Source organism: Cheilinus undulatus, linkage group 7 (assembly GCF_018320785.1).
Source record: "Cheilinus undulatus linkage group 7, ASM1832078v1, whole genome shotgun sequence".
NCBI classification, from domain to species: Eukaryota; Metazoa; Chordata; class Actinopteri; order Labriformes; family Labridae; genus Cheilinus; species Cheilinus undulatus.
The window spans coordinates 44,598,504-44,616,758 of record NC_054871.1 but is presented as its reverse complement, the minus strand read 5'-3'; the positions used below and the strand labels follow the sequence as shown (position 1 = coordinate 44,616,758).

Here is an 18,255-nt window from a genome sequence, read left to right as displayed (position 1 = left end):
GTAAGTCAGGAGGCTTACTCTGAAACTTCTTTCCAGGGAACCACTGTGTCTCTGAACTTCTTCCTTTCTTTCCATCTGTTTCTTCTTTACCACTTTGCCGACTTTTTCCCTTTTTTAGGTTCCTTTCAGTACACAAAGATGTTAATATGCAAATCATAATACAAGTCAGATTTTTATCTAGCTATAAAACAGGTTGTCACAAAGACTTGAAATGCTTACCCTTAATTTTCTCCAGTGTCACACCATTGCAGACAGATCCTCACTGCTAGAACGTCCATCACTAAAACTCCAGCATTAATTTAAAAACAGCTGTGCTTTCAGCTGCACATCTATTTTCAGGATACAACCATCAGACTAATGACACTAAAATCATCCCAACAACTGGTCTACGATGAGAAAACAAGTCTGCAATAAGTCTGAAGGCTGATATCAGAGCAACTTAAGACCCCAGCAGTGCCATGGACCGATAGGCTACTGATTGCATAAATGAGCATAATTCGTCAGGTTTTCACATTTCTATATATTACATTCCAGATACTTTTTGATATTGTACTCTTTTGAGATAGTGGACTTTTGAGATGTGTGATCTGGAAGCCATTATTATCAAGATTAAACCAAAAATGTATTGAAATATTTCACCTCATATGAGATGATTTGAGAGTATGTCGAAGTTTTAATTTTTTGAATTGAGTCACCAGAAAAAATGAAGTTTTCATGATATTCTAAATTTTTGACGTGCACCTGTATCTTAAGATTCCTAAAACGATGCCACAAAGTTTGTACAGGCAGCATAGAGCTAAATCTCTGTCATTAGTCTGGCTTTGATGTGATGTCGACTGGATGGCAACAGTTTACTTTAAAGCTATTGCTACTTTTTTATGATTCACAGTTTATTGATTTTGAATAAACCAAACCAACAGGCTTTGACAGTGACAACACACTGTAACATACCAACACACAAAATGAGAAATCAAGTAAAAGCATTACCCATAAAAAAGCATATATAATATAAATACAATGTATATAAAAGGGGAAATCTCAGCTACAACTTAACAGTGAAGCAGACAGCTTAAATAATGCTTCTTCTTTCACTAAAAGGCTACTTTACAATGTTTCTAAGTTATTCAGACAGTTATGTAGTTCTCGATTGTTTATCACGAGCTGGTAACATCAGAGGACATTAAAAATAAGTGGTAATGCCCCCACTTTGAATTGTAGTCCTCCACCCTATCCAAGAGTCTACAGGATAATTGTAAGGCAGCCAGATGGCCTAGAGATGTATACCAGTAGGATGGAGTAGGCAAGCTATTGCTACTGTTAAGGCAGGGGTGTCAAACTCAATCACAGCAGGGGCCAGATTATGGATTCAGGTCCAACCTGAGGGCCTTTTAAACCATAAACTGTCATAGTTTATGATTAAAAAGTTAAAAGGATAAGTTTAAAGGCTCACAATCTGAGAAAAGTACATTTATTATTTCAAAAAGGTCCAAAATGAAATTGAAATTGAAGAAAACGTGTTTTTAAAGGATAATATATTAGAATGAAAGTCAAAATCATGAGTTTAAAAGGTCAAAATATGAAATAAAATTTGTAATCACGAATTTAAAAGTCAAAATATGATTCAAATTTTTATATCGTGAGTATAAAAGGTCAAACTATGGGATTATAAAGTCAAAGTTAGGAGTTGAAAATATGAGATAAAATACAAAATAGTTAGTTAAAAAGGTCAAAACATGAATTAAAATCTAAAATTATGAATCTAAAACCTCAAAATATTATATGAGAAGTCAAAATTATGAGTCGAAATGCTCAACGTACGAAATAAAAAGTCAAACTCCTAAGTTTGAGTCCTAATTGTGAGATGCAAAATTGAAAATGTGAAATTAAAACAATTTTTTTCCCCTACATTCCTGACGTTTATTCTAATAATTTTTACTTTTTCAGATTTTATGACTTAATAAGGATATCTTAAATCATCAAGGATAAGTTGACATTTTAATACTGGAGGAACTCTACAGGCCTCATACTGATGGGCCAGTTGTAACAGAAATAGATATTGTTGTGGGCCGGATTTAACTGTTCCACGGGTCGGATTTTGCCCCCCGCACCTTGAGTTTGACACCCCTGATTTAAGGATTGATTCAACAGAATTTTTCAGCTTGTAGGGTTTTATGCTGGCAAAATTGCCACAAGTGTCCCACTCACTAAAAAAAATCAAAAAAGTTGGCACATCTGCTTTGATACATGTCAGTTGTTTTTAAAGAGGTGGCAGCATCATGCTGTCGGGGTGCTTCTCAGAAGCCAGCCCTGCACAGCTTGAAAGGGTAGTGGGTAAGATGAATAAGGATTCTTCCTGCAGATTCTTACTAAGCAATTTAAAGACAGCTTAATTAGTAGAAGAAATTATTTTATAAGCTTACAGCTTGTTTTCACTTATTTTAACTCTAAAGAGCATCAGTAATAAGCCACACATTATTCACTGCTCTGTCTGCAGCAGTTGAACACAGTTTTTTAGGTTCAGCATGGCTCCATTGATCCTTTAAACCCTGGAGCTGTATTTATCAGGCTTCCTAGAACAAAGGGTTGCTCCTAGTGATGAAAGTCAAAGAAAATTCTTAGAACTACATTTCCAAAGTGTGTCTCCTTTAAGTTTCTTAGATTCTGGTAAAGATAAAAGTTATTCACAAAGCATCTCAGCCCCGAAGAGAACTCCTAAGTTGATAAAAGGTTAGGAATGGTGAGGATGACTTTTGAGAAGCTTTAGAGTTTCTCAGGCAGTGATGAGAAAAGCAGAAAGATGGAGAGATGTTGTATAAACACAGAATGAGTGGTTTAATTTATGGCTGCAGGCTGATAGTGCAGGGATCATATTAGTGAAGATCTCATTAGAGATGCACTTAAATTTTCAACCCAGCATCAGGCATGGAAAATAGCATCGGCAAATGGATATACTCAAAGTATGTGAAGAGGGATCTGCACAAGTGGGCACATGTCAGTATAGCATACAATTATTGAAACAGATGCATCTACAAAAACTTGTGTGCATTATGATTACAGTGGCTGGTTTGATTCTATGATTTGGCCCGTTGATTTTACTGTTATAACCATTTATTTTTTAAAATATTTTTCTATTTTTTAATATGGCATTCAAAGCAACAGGAGTTAATACAGTGCCTATAAAAGTATTCACCCCCTTGGATGTTGTACCCTTTTATTGGTGTTATAAATCAATCATGGTCAATATAATTTGGCTTTTTGGACAAAAAAAGTAGTAGTTTTTGTATGAAGACACCTTTGTCGGGAAGGTCCAGTCACTGGTTCATCAGTTTTCCTAGCTACCATTACACCATTAAGACAAAAGAACACTTAAAGCAACTCAAATATAAGTCAGGGGATGGATAAAAAACGTTTTCCAAGTTGTTGAACATCTTCCTGATACCAGCTAAATCCATCATCAAGAAATGAAAGGAACATGGCACATGTGTAAAACTGACTAGAAGAAGGAGACTAGTGAGAGAGGCCACCAAAACACCTATGACAACTCTGAAGGAGTTACAGACTTCATCAGCTGAGATGAGAGAGACTCAGCAGACAACTGTTGCCCCAGTTCATCACCAGTCAAAGCTTTATGAGGGAGTGACAAAGACAAGACACTGTTGAAGAAAACTCATATTAAAGAGCTCCATTGTCAAGTGGAAGAAAGTTCTTTGGTCTGTTGAGACCAAAATGGGGCTTTTTGGCCATCAGAAAAGATGCCATGTTTGGCAGACATGCAACACTGGACATCACCACAAAGACACCGTCCCCACTGTGAGGCACGGTGGTGGCAGCATCATGCTGTGGGGATGCTTCTCAGCAGCCGTCCCTCGAAGGCCTGTAAAGGTAGAGGGTAAAATGAATGTGGAAAATATATAGGAAGATTAAGAACAATCCTATTCAGTCTAAAAGATAACTATGGCTTGGAAGAGGTTCTATTTTCCAGCAAGACAATGACCTGAATTATACAGCGAAAGCTACACAGAAATGGATTAAAGACAACAAGGTGAATGTTCTTGAGTGGCCAAGTCAAAGCCAAGACCTCAGTCTAATAAAGAATTTGACTTGACAAGGGCTGTTTACGGTCAGTTCTCATGCAGACTGACTGATCGTGGGTAAAACTGCAGTGCCCAAATACAAGCCTGATTGAGACCTATTCACACAGACTCAGAGCTGTGATTGCAGCCACAGGTGCCTCAACTAAATACTGACTTGAAGGGGGTAAATATTTATGCAGAGTTTCTTTATATACTTTTTTTTGTAAAAAAAAAAAAAAAAAAAAAAAAATATATATATATATATATATATATATAAGTAAATAGGGTTAGGGTTAGTAGTTCATCTTTAGACATGTTTGTCAAAATTCAGACATTGCTGATGAAAATGCTTTAACATAACGATCTAAAAAACCTAAAGATTTTACAAGGACTCCGCATGTTTGTACCAACAACAGCTTTGGATGCATATGGCTAGACATTAATTTGCATGGTCACTCATTAAATCAAAACACATGGACACTGCATATGTGAACAGAAGACACTGTAGGAGAAATGAAGTGAGGCCTGTTGTGATGGTGTGATCTGTCTAATGGTTATCAGTTGCTTGAGCCAGTCTGATTGTTAACACCACTATTATATTAATTCTGGTCAAGTACACCAGTCTCAAAAGAGTTGGTGTAAATGACAGATTTATTGAAATAGAAGCAAACAGTTTCTATTGAACCAACAGTTCTCACACATCTAAATCATTCTACTTTAAAAGCATCTGGCCTTGTATTTTGTTTCACCCTCAGGCCCTCCTGCAACCCTTTTAGTCTTACGGTTGTATTTTTTGCCCTCATTTTGGCAGTTATTATGCTGAGATGCAGATATCTGACAAAGATGTTCATTTTTAATGAATGTTAGAATTTTAGAATCCACACTATTTTTTTCCACTCAGATTTTCCACTGTGTAAACAAAAAGCTGACAGTCCTCCCCCTGGACCCTTTTTGGCATCATTGACTATTATTCAAACCACTTATTTTCATTCTACTGCCATTGCAATACAGAAATATGAAATCTTGTTAATTCCTCTGTTAACCAGTCATTCAGAGACAAAAAAAAAATCCTGTATTCCTTAAAGAAATGTTTAATTATTTTGTTCATGTATCAAACATAGCAGATCTGTCCTTACACACACCTGCACTCTATTGCTCCCCTTCTGTCTCACACACACACACATACTCCTCTGTTAATCCTCACAGCTAGCACCCAGGTAAAGGTTAGTTGTCTTTGGTTTCACCTCTCTAATTGGTGTCTGGCTGCTATTATAAAACCTATACCTACCTCTTCAAATCCACTCACACTCTCCAGTCTTTTCTCTTCCTCCTCCCTCACTGTGTATCTCTCTTTCTCTGTGTCCTTCTTTTCTTTTTCTCTCTACCTACATTTCCTCTGGTTCAGCGCTCTCTTTTTGAACATTCACTCTCCTCTTCGCTCCTTTATTTTCCTTATCAAACCATCTCCTCTCCTCCTGCTCCCTCCATCCTGCCTCCTCACTCTCCTCCCTTCATCTCCGCTCTTCTATCTCTACCCTATCCTATTCCTATCTCTTCTCACACCCTCTGCCTCCCTGCATGATGTGTGGTTGGTTAAAAATTATAGCGCTGTTTGAGTTCAGCTTGATGCTGTGAATTTTCTCACCCTCCCCTCCACAAAGACACAGAAAACACTTCTCATCACAGCACAGATCAGCTGCTTCTCACTGATGACTAACGCTTACACGCATGCATTCTTAATATTGCTGGTATTTTCAGATTATTCCGAGGGTGTTTAGTTGTCAGTTTGTACGAGGCATGTGATGCTGTCGTGCTAATTTTTCAGTCTGGTGAAAATGCCAGACTTGAGATCCATCAGTTCTATACACCTGAGGTGAAACTGATCTTGATCTGGATATATGATAACAAACTGTGCAATTACATCCTGTCTGAGGTGCTTCAGCTGATAAACTACCTCAGATGCCCCCATGAGCGCCGTGTCACAGTCACTGAAGCTGCAGCTGTCAAATTAACCAACCTTTGCCATTTTTTTCTTTTGCATTTTATTGCAACCGACAGAGCCTCTATTCTTCAGTAAACCTTAAATATGCATGAAGATGTACAAAGAAGGATAGTTTTGAGGTGGAGAGTATGATATGTGCATGTTGTGTTTTGGGTGAATTTGCAAAAAGACTCCGTATTATACTTCTAGAGCAGATTGTTTCATATCACTGCTCACGTTCTAAATTAAGCTTTATTAGCTGAATAGTCTAGATGCAAGGTATGGCTAGTAAAAACAAGACTGCAGTTTATTTAACAAACATTTTTTTAGTGTCTTTCTCCTTGAATCTCCTCCTTCTGCATCAACAAATCGCTGCATTCAGGTCTTCCACTGATCAAATCAATGCAGTTCTTCAGACAGTTGCCTTAGTTTTGCAATGGTTTAGCACATTTAACTCTGATCTAACCCGTGCTTCCTCAGCTGGGATCTGACTCATCATCCTTGCAGGATCTGACAGGGAACCTGTCTTTTTTAAGCGATCCAGATCATTTGGCTCAGCTCAGCGGAGCTGGTTGTTCGGCTCCCAAACGGCTCTTCATTTGGTCCCAGTTTGGCTTTTAAAATGTGGATTAAATAACCACAAAGGATGGAGGAAAGGAAACTGGCACTCAAACAAGAGCTAACGGGACCGAGGCTAACATAAAAGAGCCATTTTGAAGCACAGGCTCATTCGTGAGCGGCTCATCATCACTATATCGCTCACCCTACAAGGTTAATTCAGTTGATATTATATCATTGTTTCATTTAAAAGCATGTTTGTGAAAAAAGGAGGAGTTTTTATGTGTTAAAGGGGTTCAGCTAGCCTTAGCTTACTTCAGGACTCTTGACTCTTCATCAGGCTACATGACGCTAGACATTAGGAGGTCTGCAAGACAGTTTTTGTCATATTGACCTGCAACATGCCAGGTAAATCTTTTAAACTGATGTTGGAAAAAAAAAAAGATCACTGTTTTGTTAAGAATCATATTTAATGTATGTAGAATTTTTCTGATGACATGTGCAGGAAACAGGTCCATTACAGCTGTGTACTAACTTTCTGTCATTCCTATTCCTTCCTAATGGCTGTCGATCACTACCTGACCCCTTACAGACATTCTGGATCACGTGATCGCAGACTACCTATTGAATGCATGTTTGCATCCTGTAATTGCAGAAAAATAAAGCGATACAAACTGCTCAATGCAGGCAGAGGAACATGTATGTTGTGCACCATATGGTACAAAAAGTTTGTCAGAATAGCAAAATTTGCCCCATTGTGATTTATTAGTTTGTTGAGTTTGTTGAGTTTGAGAATAAATGGCTCCATTTGAACAGCTTTAGACAGCCTCTCCCTAAAGAGGACAAGCTGACTGGCATCTCCTGTGGCTAATATGCCTTCTACTGACAAGTAACTCATACAACTTCACTTCAGAAAAACACCCTTTCACTTTAAGGTTGTTCACAACCTGGCCTGTCCACAGATCTGGCTGGGCCCCTGAAAACCCTGGAGAATGGGCCCTCCCCAGCTGGGATTTACTGATTGTGTCAATGTGTGTGTTGGATCAGCAGCATTGGTTACTTTTCATCAGATTTGCATTCTTTAACACATTTTTGGCACATCTGGCACTTTTTTCACCACTGTTTCTGACTGTTTTTGCCCCAGTCATGTTACTTTCTGCCTATTTTTTGCCACTTTAAACACATTTTGCCTCCTTTAACCCATTTTGCCCCTTGTAAACCAACTTCACCACCTTTTCTGCAGAAATAAAAACAAAAAAGGCTTTAAATGAAAGCCTTTACGCATCTTTTTCTGCATGTTTTGCCAGTTTTAACCCATTTATACCATTTTCAGACTAATTTTGCTACTATTAAAACTTTTTATCCTATATAAACCCCTTCTCGTCCATTTCCATGCTAATGTTTGCCAATTTTAACAACATTTACTGTTTTTAATGTCCATCTTTGCCCCTTTGAAACCCAATATTCCACTTGTAACCCTTTTTTACCACTTTCTCTGCATTTTTTTTGCTACTATCTGCATATGTTTTGGCCTCTGTTAACCCATTTTACCACTTTAAACACTTTTTTGCCACTTTTAATCCATTATAATTGAATTTCAAGACAAGGGGTTTACATTTTGAAGAAAGCTATTAACATATAAAGATAACACAATTATTTGTTGCTTTGATAAAAGTGGTTATTATTCTGTTAAAATACGGTTATCAAAGCTTAATTTTACATTAGACTATGACTTTGCTAACCTCCATGGCCCCCCCCTTTTAGCAGGACCCCAGAAAGCTGCCCCCTTTATCCCCCTCTTAAGGGTGGCCTTGTTTACAGTTAAAATGAGTAAGCTACAGGTACCATTTTGACACTGGTACCAAAAATGTTGGCAACATGATGTGAAGGCATTCTATACATTTTCAAGCAAAACTCAAGTCCCACTTTTTCTCTTTTTCTTCTTCTTCTTCTGCATTAACTCCTGCTTCCTCTTGCTCCCTACTCAGCCGATGCTTCAGCCAGCCAATCAGGCCACTCGGCTGCTAATGCTAGGAAACGCTTCACCTTGCAGGGACTTTCCAACAGGAGGTCTCTCCCAGCAGGTAACATCGCTATGTTAAACACTAAGTGCTCTTCATCACGACCATCCTCACTGGTATTTGTGATGTCTGTCCCTGCCATCACCATTATTATCACTGTAATCATAATCATCATCCTCTTGAGCAGCATCTCTCCTGCCTCTATCCTTTCTTGTTTCATCTTCACTGACTTTTGGACACTCCTTTTTTCCTTTCTTGTTAAATGAATTTCTGTCAGTGTGTTACTCATTGTCGCTGGGCTGATCTGTCAGTGCACCCCAGCATTTGCAATGTCTCAGCAGAAGAAAGGCCACATCTTCCTCTACTCTTCTTTCTCTGCCTTTGTCTGTTCACGTCAGTGTCGTCTGTATCTGCCCTGATAAAACAGAGAACCGTGATTCAGGAAAGAAAGGGATGGGGTTCTGTTGAAACGACAGATTCGGAGACTTCGGGAGATAGATCGATATATGGAGAGAAAGAGAATCAGCCGGAGTCCTGACACTGGCGACAACACAGCCAGGTAGAAGCTGTGCGCCTTAACACTGCGCTAAATGCCACCTTCTAATATTACAGCCCTTTTGACATTTAGAAGAGCATTAACATTTTTGGAGGACAGATCTTGATTTCAGGTGCTGCTTTCCATGTTGAAGCATTTCGGCAACTTTTAAAACCACATGTTTGCTTCTAATGAGACATGTAAGTGAGGGTGAGGGATAAGTGGGGGATGGGATGACAGATAATAAGCAGAGTCAGTTTTCCATGATCTAAGATCTCCAGAAAACCCACAGTAAACCGGTAAAGTTTGTCTCTGAATATAACACTGTCTTATAAACTGCATTTTTGCAATATTAGAAATGCCAAAATAACGCTCATAGTGCCTGTTATAGTTCGGGACAACTGATACCCCTCCACTAAAACACCATATAACTGAGAAAGGAAGTGCTGCTGGTACAACATATTTCCAGTTTTAGGGTTTTTAAATTAAACTTTACTTATAAGACAAAAGTCTGGCAGTTACATTCATGAAATAACCACAATACAAACATAACAAAGGAAGAAACATTTCATAAATAAAACAAAGAAAAAGATCAGATATCTAACCTGGGATAAAATTAGGTATAGATCCATTTTAGAAGTAGCTACACAAATGGTGGCTCGCTTTAGCTCTTCTAGCTTTAGCACAAGCTAACATAGCAATGCTAGCTGCTTGATTAATGTTACTACATAGGCCAAAGTTAACTTCAGCAATGTGAGCTTTAGCAAAGGTAGCTAAGCTATTGTAGCTATGTACTAGTAGATAACATACCTGTGTAGTTTACATAGCTAGTTAGTGAGCATAGCTTTAGCTAAGTTAGCTACATTGCAACATCAGTCGTGTATCTCCATTACCTATAGCTGTTATTTTTATCAACGTGAGCTTTAGCAAATGTAGCTAAAGTTAACTCTGCTATGCAGTTTATGTAGATACATAGCTTATGTAGCTGCTTTTGGAGTTTATAGTTTTAGCTATGTAAGCTACGTAGCTAATGGAGCTTCATAAGCTACCCATGCATTAGAAACATCTTTTGCTGGTTCATCATCTAAACAGATGTTTTAAGAATAAAGGTTTGTGGCGTTTTTCTTTCTACTTTAAATATTAGAGCTCTCTGTTAACAGTAACGGTGCTGAAATGTCCTAAAGCTGTGTCCACTAACGTTTAAGACCCTGTAAAGTGAAATCCAAAGTTTTTGTCTTAACACACTAGATACGTGGAATATGGTTGCTGTAAACATATGAAAACACAGAGATTTACATTGGACTGAATTTTATATTTAGACCGTTACAACGTTTTTCACCTCTTTCCTGGCTGGGTTTAATTTGGGTGGGGCAAATATGTGGGCTGCTGATGTCACAAGCCCACAGTGGGGAGTGACCCCGCCCCTCTAACACTACAATATAAAATCAACGAGCAGTTAATCTCAGTACAGTCTGTTATTAGCTGATGCCACTGCCTTTATTGAACATTAACAGTGAGTTAAATGCTGGTTTTTTTTTTTTTCATTGTGAGGTAAATTTGCCAAATCTATCAGCCGCAGTGGCCTATGGATCATTTAAAGCATCATAACAGCGATTTAAGCCAGAAAAAGTACTCTGTCTGTGGGCGTGGCTTCATGTCATTCAACAGACACGCCCACACCGTCCTGGAGCAGATTTACTGCCTCATTTTTCATGACTTTGAAGCTTAATTTGATAAACTTGTAGATGTTTTATTTGACTGAAATTTGACCTGGATGTTCATAATACAGTGACCTGTCATACAAAAAACCTAAATACAGATTTATTTTCACTATACAGGGTCTTTAAAGAGATGAAGAAAATGGCTGTAAAAGACATAATGCTATATCTTAGACCTCTGTTAATGAAATGTATTCAGGTACTGTAAATTTGAGTTACCTGGCTGCTTTTAGGGAAAATGCTTTACACGTGTTTACATTACAAGTTTATGAATACATTCAAGTGCTATCCTGATAAAACTATTTATATTACTGAGCTCCAGCTTAACAATCTGATTTGTTTAAGAGAACAGTAGTTATAGTCAAGTTTTACAGTATATTTAAATGAAAGCAGTTTTACTTTATTCACATTAAGTAAATTTTGTTTTCTGGCATATTTAAATTTACCTCCATAAGACTTTGAGTGCAAGATGAAAACTTGTATAAGAGCATGTTTGCAGTTATCAGAAATGAAACCCACTTTTATGACTGTTGCACTTATTTATCTATACAAATTTAAATTCTTACTTTCACTGAGCGATTTTAATTTTCACTGTAAATGCTTATTGGTTTCAAATAAACTGTAGGTCATTAGTTTCATGAGCTACTTATCCCAAAAAACATTATCAGCCAACCCCTATTTGAAACTACCTTTCCTTTGTGAATGAGAGAGTTAGGTTTAGGAGGAAATTGGTTTTAAGTCAGATTTATAGAACTTTCCTAATGTTTTTACTGCCCTAAAATATCTTTAATATCTTTCAGAGCAGATTCCTTCTTCACAAACTAAACTATTAACACTCTTACATTGGTAAATTGTGCACTGAAAGTTAATAACTGATTTTTTTTTTTCTGTTGTACATTGCATATAATTTTTGTTAAATCCCTTTAGTAACAACCCAGAGTCAAATATCCTGAAATGAACTCGTTCATTGCAAAGGAAAAAATCAATGTATTTATGTGTGGTCCTCCTACAGTAAGTACAATAACCTCATACTTGCAGTCATTCAGTAAAATCACACTGTTACCATTGCCAGGGGCGATGAATGTGCCGTCTCCTGTATGAGATGGAAATCAATGCTGAGTCGATGGCAGGTGTTCCTCTGCTGAATAGACTCTCCATTAACAAGAAAGCTCTCTCTGAATCCCCCGCGCTCTAATGTCCGCTCAATAAACCCATCATGTTAGATCACTGGAGAGAAGAATGAAACCAAGGATGACTCCATCTCTGACCTGCGAGCACTCTGACATTCACGTCTCCAAACATTGAGGCGGCGTTCTGACTCAGCAGTGAGTCGGAACTGGAGTTCAGCCTACAGGTTCACCACATGTTTAACCTCAGTCATTTCCATTGAAGTCACTTGGTGTGCATGTCAGGTTTAGGGAAATGTCTTTTAGAGTAAGTGAAAGCTGCTCCGCTGTTGTGTTGCAGTGATGTTGCATCAGGAAAGAGACATCGCAAAAAGTCACATTTATTCAATTAGTGATGGCTGACAGCTATTTATATGATGCCTTTTACTTTGTCCTGACTTTGAAAATCTAGTGGGACTCATCCTTTGACGTCACTGAACTGCACAGAGAAAGTAAAACCTTCAAACTTTTGGAACTATTTTTTTTACTCACTTCTCTAGTCATTAAGCAGTTATCAGCTGTATCCTTTCTAGTTTTTTATCTTTCAGTGTTCATTTAAGGAAGAGGGAAACTGTGCAGCAAAAAAACAGCATCAAAAGTCAACGGCCCTATGTGGCTGTGCTTTGTATTAAAACTATAATTAGCAACATTTGAAACATCAAAGTCCCAGTAAAGTAAAATCCAAAATTTGTGTTTTAACATATCAGATTTATTGAAATAAGGTTTATGCAAATGTGAAAACAATTAGATCTACATGTGACTGAATTTTAAATTTAGACAGTTTCTCACCTCTTTCCTGGCCGGGTTTAATTTAAGCAGGGCAAATACAGGAGCTCATTACATCACCAGTCCTTTTGGGACTAACGCCACAACCATATAAACTCACCAGTTCATCCCAGTGTAGTCTGTTGTTGTCTGATGTCACCGTCTTCACGGAAAGTTAACATCCAGCTACAAGCTGTGTTTTTGTTCATTGTGAGGTAAATTTTCCAAATCTATCAGCCACAGTGGCCTAAGGGTCATTGAAAGTGTCAAATCAAGATATTTGTGCCAGAAAACAGTAAATTTAAACCTCATCGTCAGACAGCTGTGCTCTGACTGGAATATACCGTTCGGTCAGTGGGGCAGGTTAAATGCTGGAGTGCTTTTCTATTTTTCACTTGAACCAGCTGTGTTTCAATCCACATTTCACTCATCTTTAGTCCTAGATGATTAAAAGAAGCAGACTGTGGCTTTGTCTCTCTCTAAGCAGCCACAGTTCAGTCCCTCCCATCAGTTAGCATTGCAATGCTAAAATTTAGTAAAGTGTCTATTGATAGACACATTCTGTTCCTGCCAAGTCTGTCACAATAAAAGCCTCCAATGCTTTTTAGACTTTTATTTTGTAGAAACACATCAGGAAATCAAGTGTTTTCAGCAGCAACTTCACAAAGACGGGAGAAACATGACCTTACATAACTCAGACGACCAGATAAACATAAATGTGTTCTTTTTTTCTCTGGAGGCTTAAAGAGAGTTGTAACATAGCAGCATAGCAGACGGATGATTCCTCCTGTCAGGTTGTAGCATTTTTTTAAATCTCAGAGGATCGTATTTCTCGTGAGTGGGTGTGGCTTTGGCTCATTCAAGCAACACGCCCACAGCTTCCTAGAACAGATCTTACTGCTTCTTTTTTCATGATTTTGAAGCTTAATTTTATAAACTTAAAGATGTTTAAAAAGACTGATATTTGACCTGGTGGTTCATAACACAGTAGCCTGTCATACAACAAACCTTAAATAAAGATTTTTTTAGCACTTTAGAGGCACTTTATATGAATTACATGACAGTGTTAATTTTAACAGCTGTTCTTAATTTTTGTCTCAGTTTTAAGGTCTTTGCACACAATTTTTTTTTTTTTGTCTGAATAATTTACATGAAAATTTTTTTTTCAAGTATGTATTGAGTCAATGCAGGCTTTCACACAAGCAGCGTAACTTTGCAGTGCGAAATTGTGGCTGATATTTTTTTTGAGCTTCAATCCTGACAAGTCTTAAATCTGACTGATCAAAACACTCACTGTTGCCTATTGTAGAAGAGTTTTGAAGCAGACAGAAGAGCTAAAACGTCCCCCTCTTTTTAAGACCACATGACGTTTGTCCTGTTTTCATATAAATCTTTGTTTCTAGCCCTTGCAAAGTTGTCCAGATTGAGACAGCCTGCACAAAGTCAGAGCAAAACAATGGAGACATTTCCTTCAAAATAAAAGCATATTAACAACTTTTTGCCGCATATTTTTGTTCCAGGCACACAACCGCGGCCTTTGAAAATGGCTTCATGACCCTTTTTTAGGTCTTGACTCACAAGTTTAGAGCCAACAGTGTAGAAAAGTGGCTCTCAACTGGTCGGACATCAGGACCCACCACCATGACCGTCAGAGAAATCATGACCCAAATTTTTTTTTATAGTTTTCAACCATTCAAATTTATCTAAAAAAGAATTGGCAATGTGGACCCTAAATGGAACAAAACCAAATTAACCAAAGAGCTGGCTAGAAATAAACATTTTTAAAGGAACGTCATTACAGAAGGAAATGCATTTCATTTTATCCCATTTTACCTAGACAACATGGAAATTTGGTTATTCATAAGGAATTTCATTAACATCTTGGAAAAATGTAGTTGTTAACCAAAGAAAAGGAGATAAATGAGTTGAAATCTTGAAACAAACATGGAAATTTACTCATCATCATAGGAAAACCTATAGAATACGTGTATGAATGTGCCCTTGAGGCTTCCATAAAATACACTTTTTGCTGAATTTTATTCCCTGGCACACATTTTGCAACCTACTTCAAAGAGTTTTGCAACCCACTTTGGGTCATGACCCACCAGTTGAGAGCCACTGGTCTAGAATATGTAAAAATAATGTGAACAGAATCTGTAGAGGCCTATAAGAATGGGTCCTGTAAAAGGCTGCATCAAGTCAGGTCCCATAAAGAGTAGCAGGAGAGAAGGGCAGAGGAGAGACTGGTGCTAAAGGGCAGCCTCTTTTGGATCCTAAAGCACTCATATCTTTAAGTCTAGGTGGGTGTTTGTTGAATCATTACAAATGACAGGCCTCCAAAATGAAAACATAGTTAAGACAATATCATTCCCAACTACTATGTGGAGAACAGAAGGGGTGATATGCTACTATACAATCCGCATCCGCAGTTATTCCCACTGAAAACTAGACTATACAGTATAACAGTAGCTCTTGTTGTTGAAGTCATATGTGCTTTTGTTGCTGCTCATACTACTTTTCTGCACATCTCCGGTTCCCATTCTCCCATTTGCTTGTGCTGTTGTAATTTCCTGCATCCCACTCGTATCTTTCAAAGCAATTTTGAACCTCTTTTCCAGTGCTCAGCTTCTTGATTTCTCCCCCTCCCCTTCTTTGCTCCACTCTGCTGGTTCTGCCTCTCCTCACTTCCTGGTCTCTCATCATAACGCTTTCCTCTCCTTGACGCCTCTCCAATTGTAGAACCTGCTGCTAAGGAGGCAGAGCCCCCCCGCCGCTTCTCTCTTACCTCCTCTCTTGCCTCATCTTCCTCCTCCTCCTTCGCAACGAGACGCACAAAAGGTATCTGATTTAACCTGCTCTGTCTTTTCTGCCTCATGTCTTGCTGTGACCATATTGTCCTGCTTTTAGAGTGGATTTGTCTCTATTCTGCCCACACTCGTAATTCTTACATTGCAGTGTAATAAATGGGCAAATATGTTGCAAGGACATGTACGGATCAACCAGTGAAATAACAAAAAAACAAGTCAAGCATTCATGTGTTTTTTTCCTGTTAAGTTGCACATCTAAAAATATATCATTTAAATAAAAGGAAGAACAGTAGGGTGCTGATGGTCTAGTAGTTTAAGTGCCCATAAGAAGTATTCACCTCCTTGAATTTTTTTTACTCTTTTCTTGATTTTAAAAGTCAATCATGGTCAATAGCATTTTGCTTTTTTGACAAAAAAAAAAAAAAACTCTTTAATGTCAGAGTGAGGAAAGATTTCTACTAAGTAATGTCAATTAAATACAATATGTAATGTAAAATAAGTGACTGCATAAATATTCACCCCCTTCAAAGTGACTGACCTGTTTTAACAGAGGTCCAGCCAACTGGTGTCTGGAAGGTCCTGTCACAACTTAATTAGTACTCATGGCTACCATTACACCATGAAGACAAAAGAACATTCTGAGCAATAATCACATCCATCATCAAGAAATGGGGGGAATTTGGCCTATGTGCAAATCTACCTAGACTAGGTCAGCCTCACAAACTAAGTCTCCAAGAAGAAGACTAGTAGGAGAGGCCAACAAGACAGCTATGACTACTCTGAAGGAGTTTCAAGCTTCAGCAGCTGAGATGAGAGAGACTCTGCATACAACTGTTGCTGGGGTTCTTCACCAGTCAAAGCTTTATGGGAGAGTGGCAAAGAGAAAGCCACTGTTGAAGAAAACTCATATTTCATCTCCAGTAGAGTTCACTAAAAGCCATGATGAGACTAAAATGATACTTTTGGCCATCAGACAAAAAACACTGCACATCACCACAAACACATCACCCTCACTGTGAAGCACAGTGGTGGCAGCATCATGCTGTGGGGATTCTTCTTGGCAAGAGGACTACAGCTTAGGTGAAGATCTGTTTCCTAGCAAGACAATGAGCTGAAGCATACAATGAAAGCTACACAGAAATGATTTAAAGACAACAAGGTGAATGTTCTGGAGTGGCTGAGTCAAAGCCCAGACCTCAATCCGATAGAGAATTTGTGGCTGGTTTTGAAAAAGGGCTATTCACTCCAGAGCCCCATGTAACCTGACAGAGCTTGAGCAGTTTTGCAAAGAAAAATGGAGTAAAATGTCAGTGTCCAGATGTGCGAGTCTGATTGAGACCTATCCACACAGACTCAGTGCTGTGATTCAAGCCAAAGGGCTTCTACTAAACACTGACTTGAAGGGGGTAAATATTCATGCAGTCACTTATTATACCTTAAATATTTTAATCTGACCTTACTTTGTAGAAATGTTTCCACTTTGACATTGAAGAGGTTTATTTGTCCTTTTGTTTTTGTTTAAAAAAGGACAAATTATATTGACCATAACTAATTTATTAAATCAATTAAAGGGTGAAACATCCAAGGGGGTGAATACTTTTCAAAGCACTGTATAGTCAGTAGTTGATGTTGAAAGATGATGTTGCCTTTGTTTAATGGAATCTTCCCAGCCGACTGTTCTAGTGAATCATTGAGCTTATTTTGTCCTCAGTAGCACTTTGAAGACCACCACCTGTTTACATTGAATTTCCATGCAAGTAAAGCTTTAAAAGAGATGAATGCTATAAACCTCACATCTAGCATTTAAGTTTTATTCAAACATAATTTTAAGATGGCTAAAGCCAAGCCTTTCATTAAAAGTTTAAAGATATAAAACCTACAGCATACTCTGTATATTCTCAGGTCAATCATAGCCAAAGACACTCCAATTAATTCTGCATTAAGAACTTCCTGTTGTGTGTTTAAAAAGAGGAAGCAACATAAAGAAAAGATATTTTCTTATTACCTTCTCCCCATATCCTGCTCTCTTGAAATGTATGAGATGCACAGAGAAAGTCAAACCTTTCCGGAGAATGAAAACAGTGCTAAAGAAAAAAAAGAGGCTGCTAATGAGTAGAAATACATGTTCTTTTTATAAAGTGGCAATATGGAAATAAGAATTCTGATAAGGTGACATTTGGAAAAAGGGGTGACATTCAAAGTGGCTCTAGAAGTGCAATTCACTGCAGGAATGCAGATGAGAAGCACATTTTTAAAACAAGGCAGGGGCAGTGGAAATTAAACACACGAAAGAGAGAATTGAAGTTGTATTACCTCTCAGTATGTTCTTTGCTTTTATTCTGTTTCTTTGGCCCTCAATGCAAGCAAGAGTGTTTCAGTGACGTCCAGGCGATGAGCGAGCAGCAGGTCACAGAGGCTGAAAAGTCCTCCATAGAGTTAGGAAAGTAGTTTTAGCTTTTAGGCTTCTCATTTAATTGCTACTCAGCTAGTCCACCAATATCAGAAAGAAATCTTTAAAAAGAAATGTATTCAGCAGCACTTCTGTATCTGTGTTTTGTGTTTGCCACTTAATGTTTTAACACAGTTGGCTGAGCTGCTGGAAACTACTTTATGAATCAAACTTTTTTTGTT

At 38.0% G+C, this 18,255-nt stretch overlaps 1 protein-coding gene across 5 annotated transcripts in view; it reads left to right on the top strand.

Annotated features, from left to right (window-relative positions):
- Nucleotides 1-18,255, top strand: part of mcf2l2 (MCF.2 cell line derived transforming sequence-like 2) — a 203,842-nt gene that overhangs the window by 155,815 nt on the left and 29,772 nt on the right. The gene's annotated exons all lie outside the window — the stretch shown is intronic.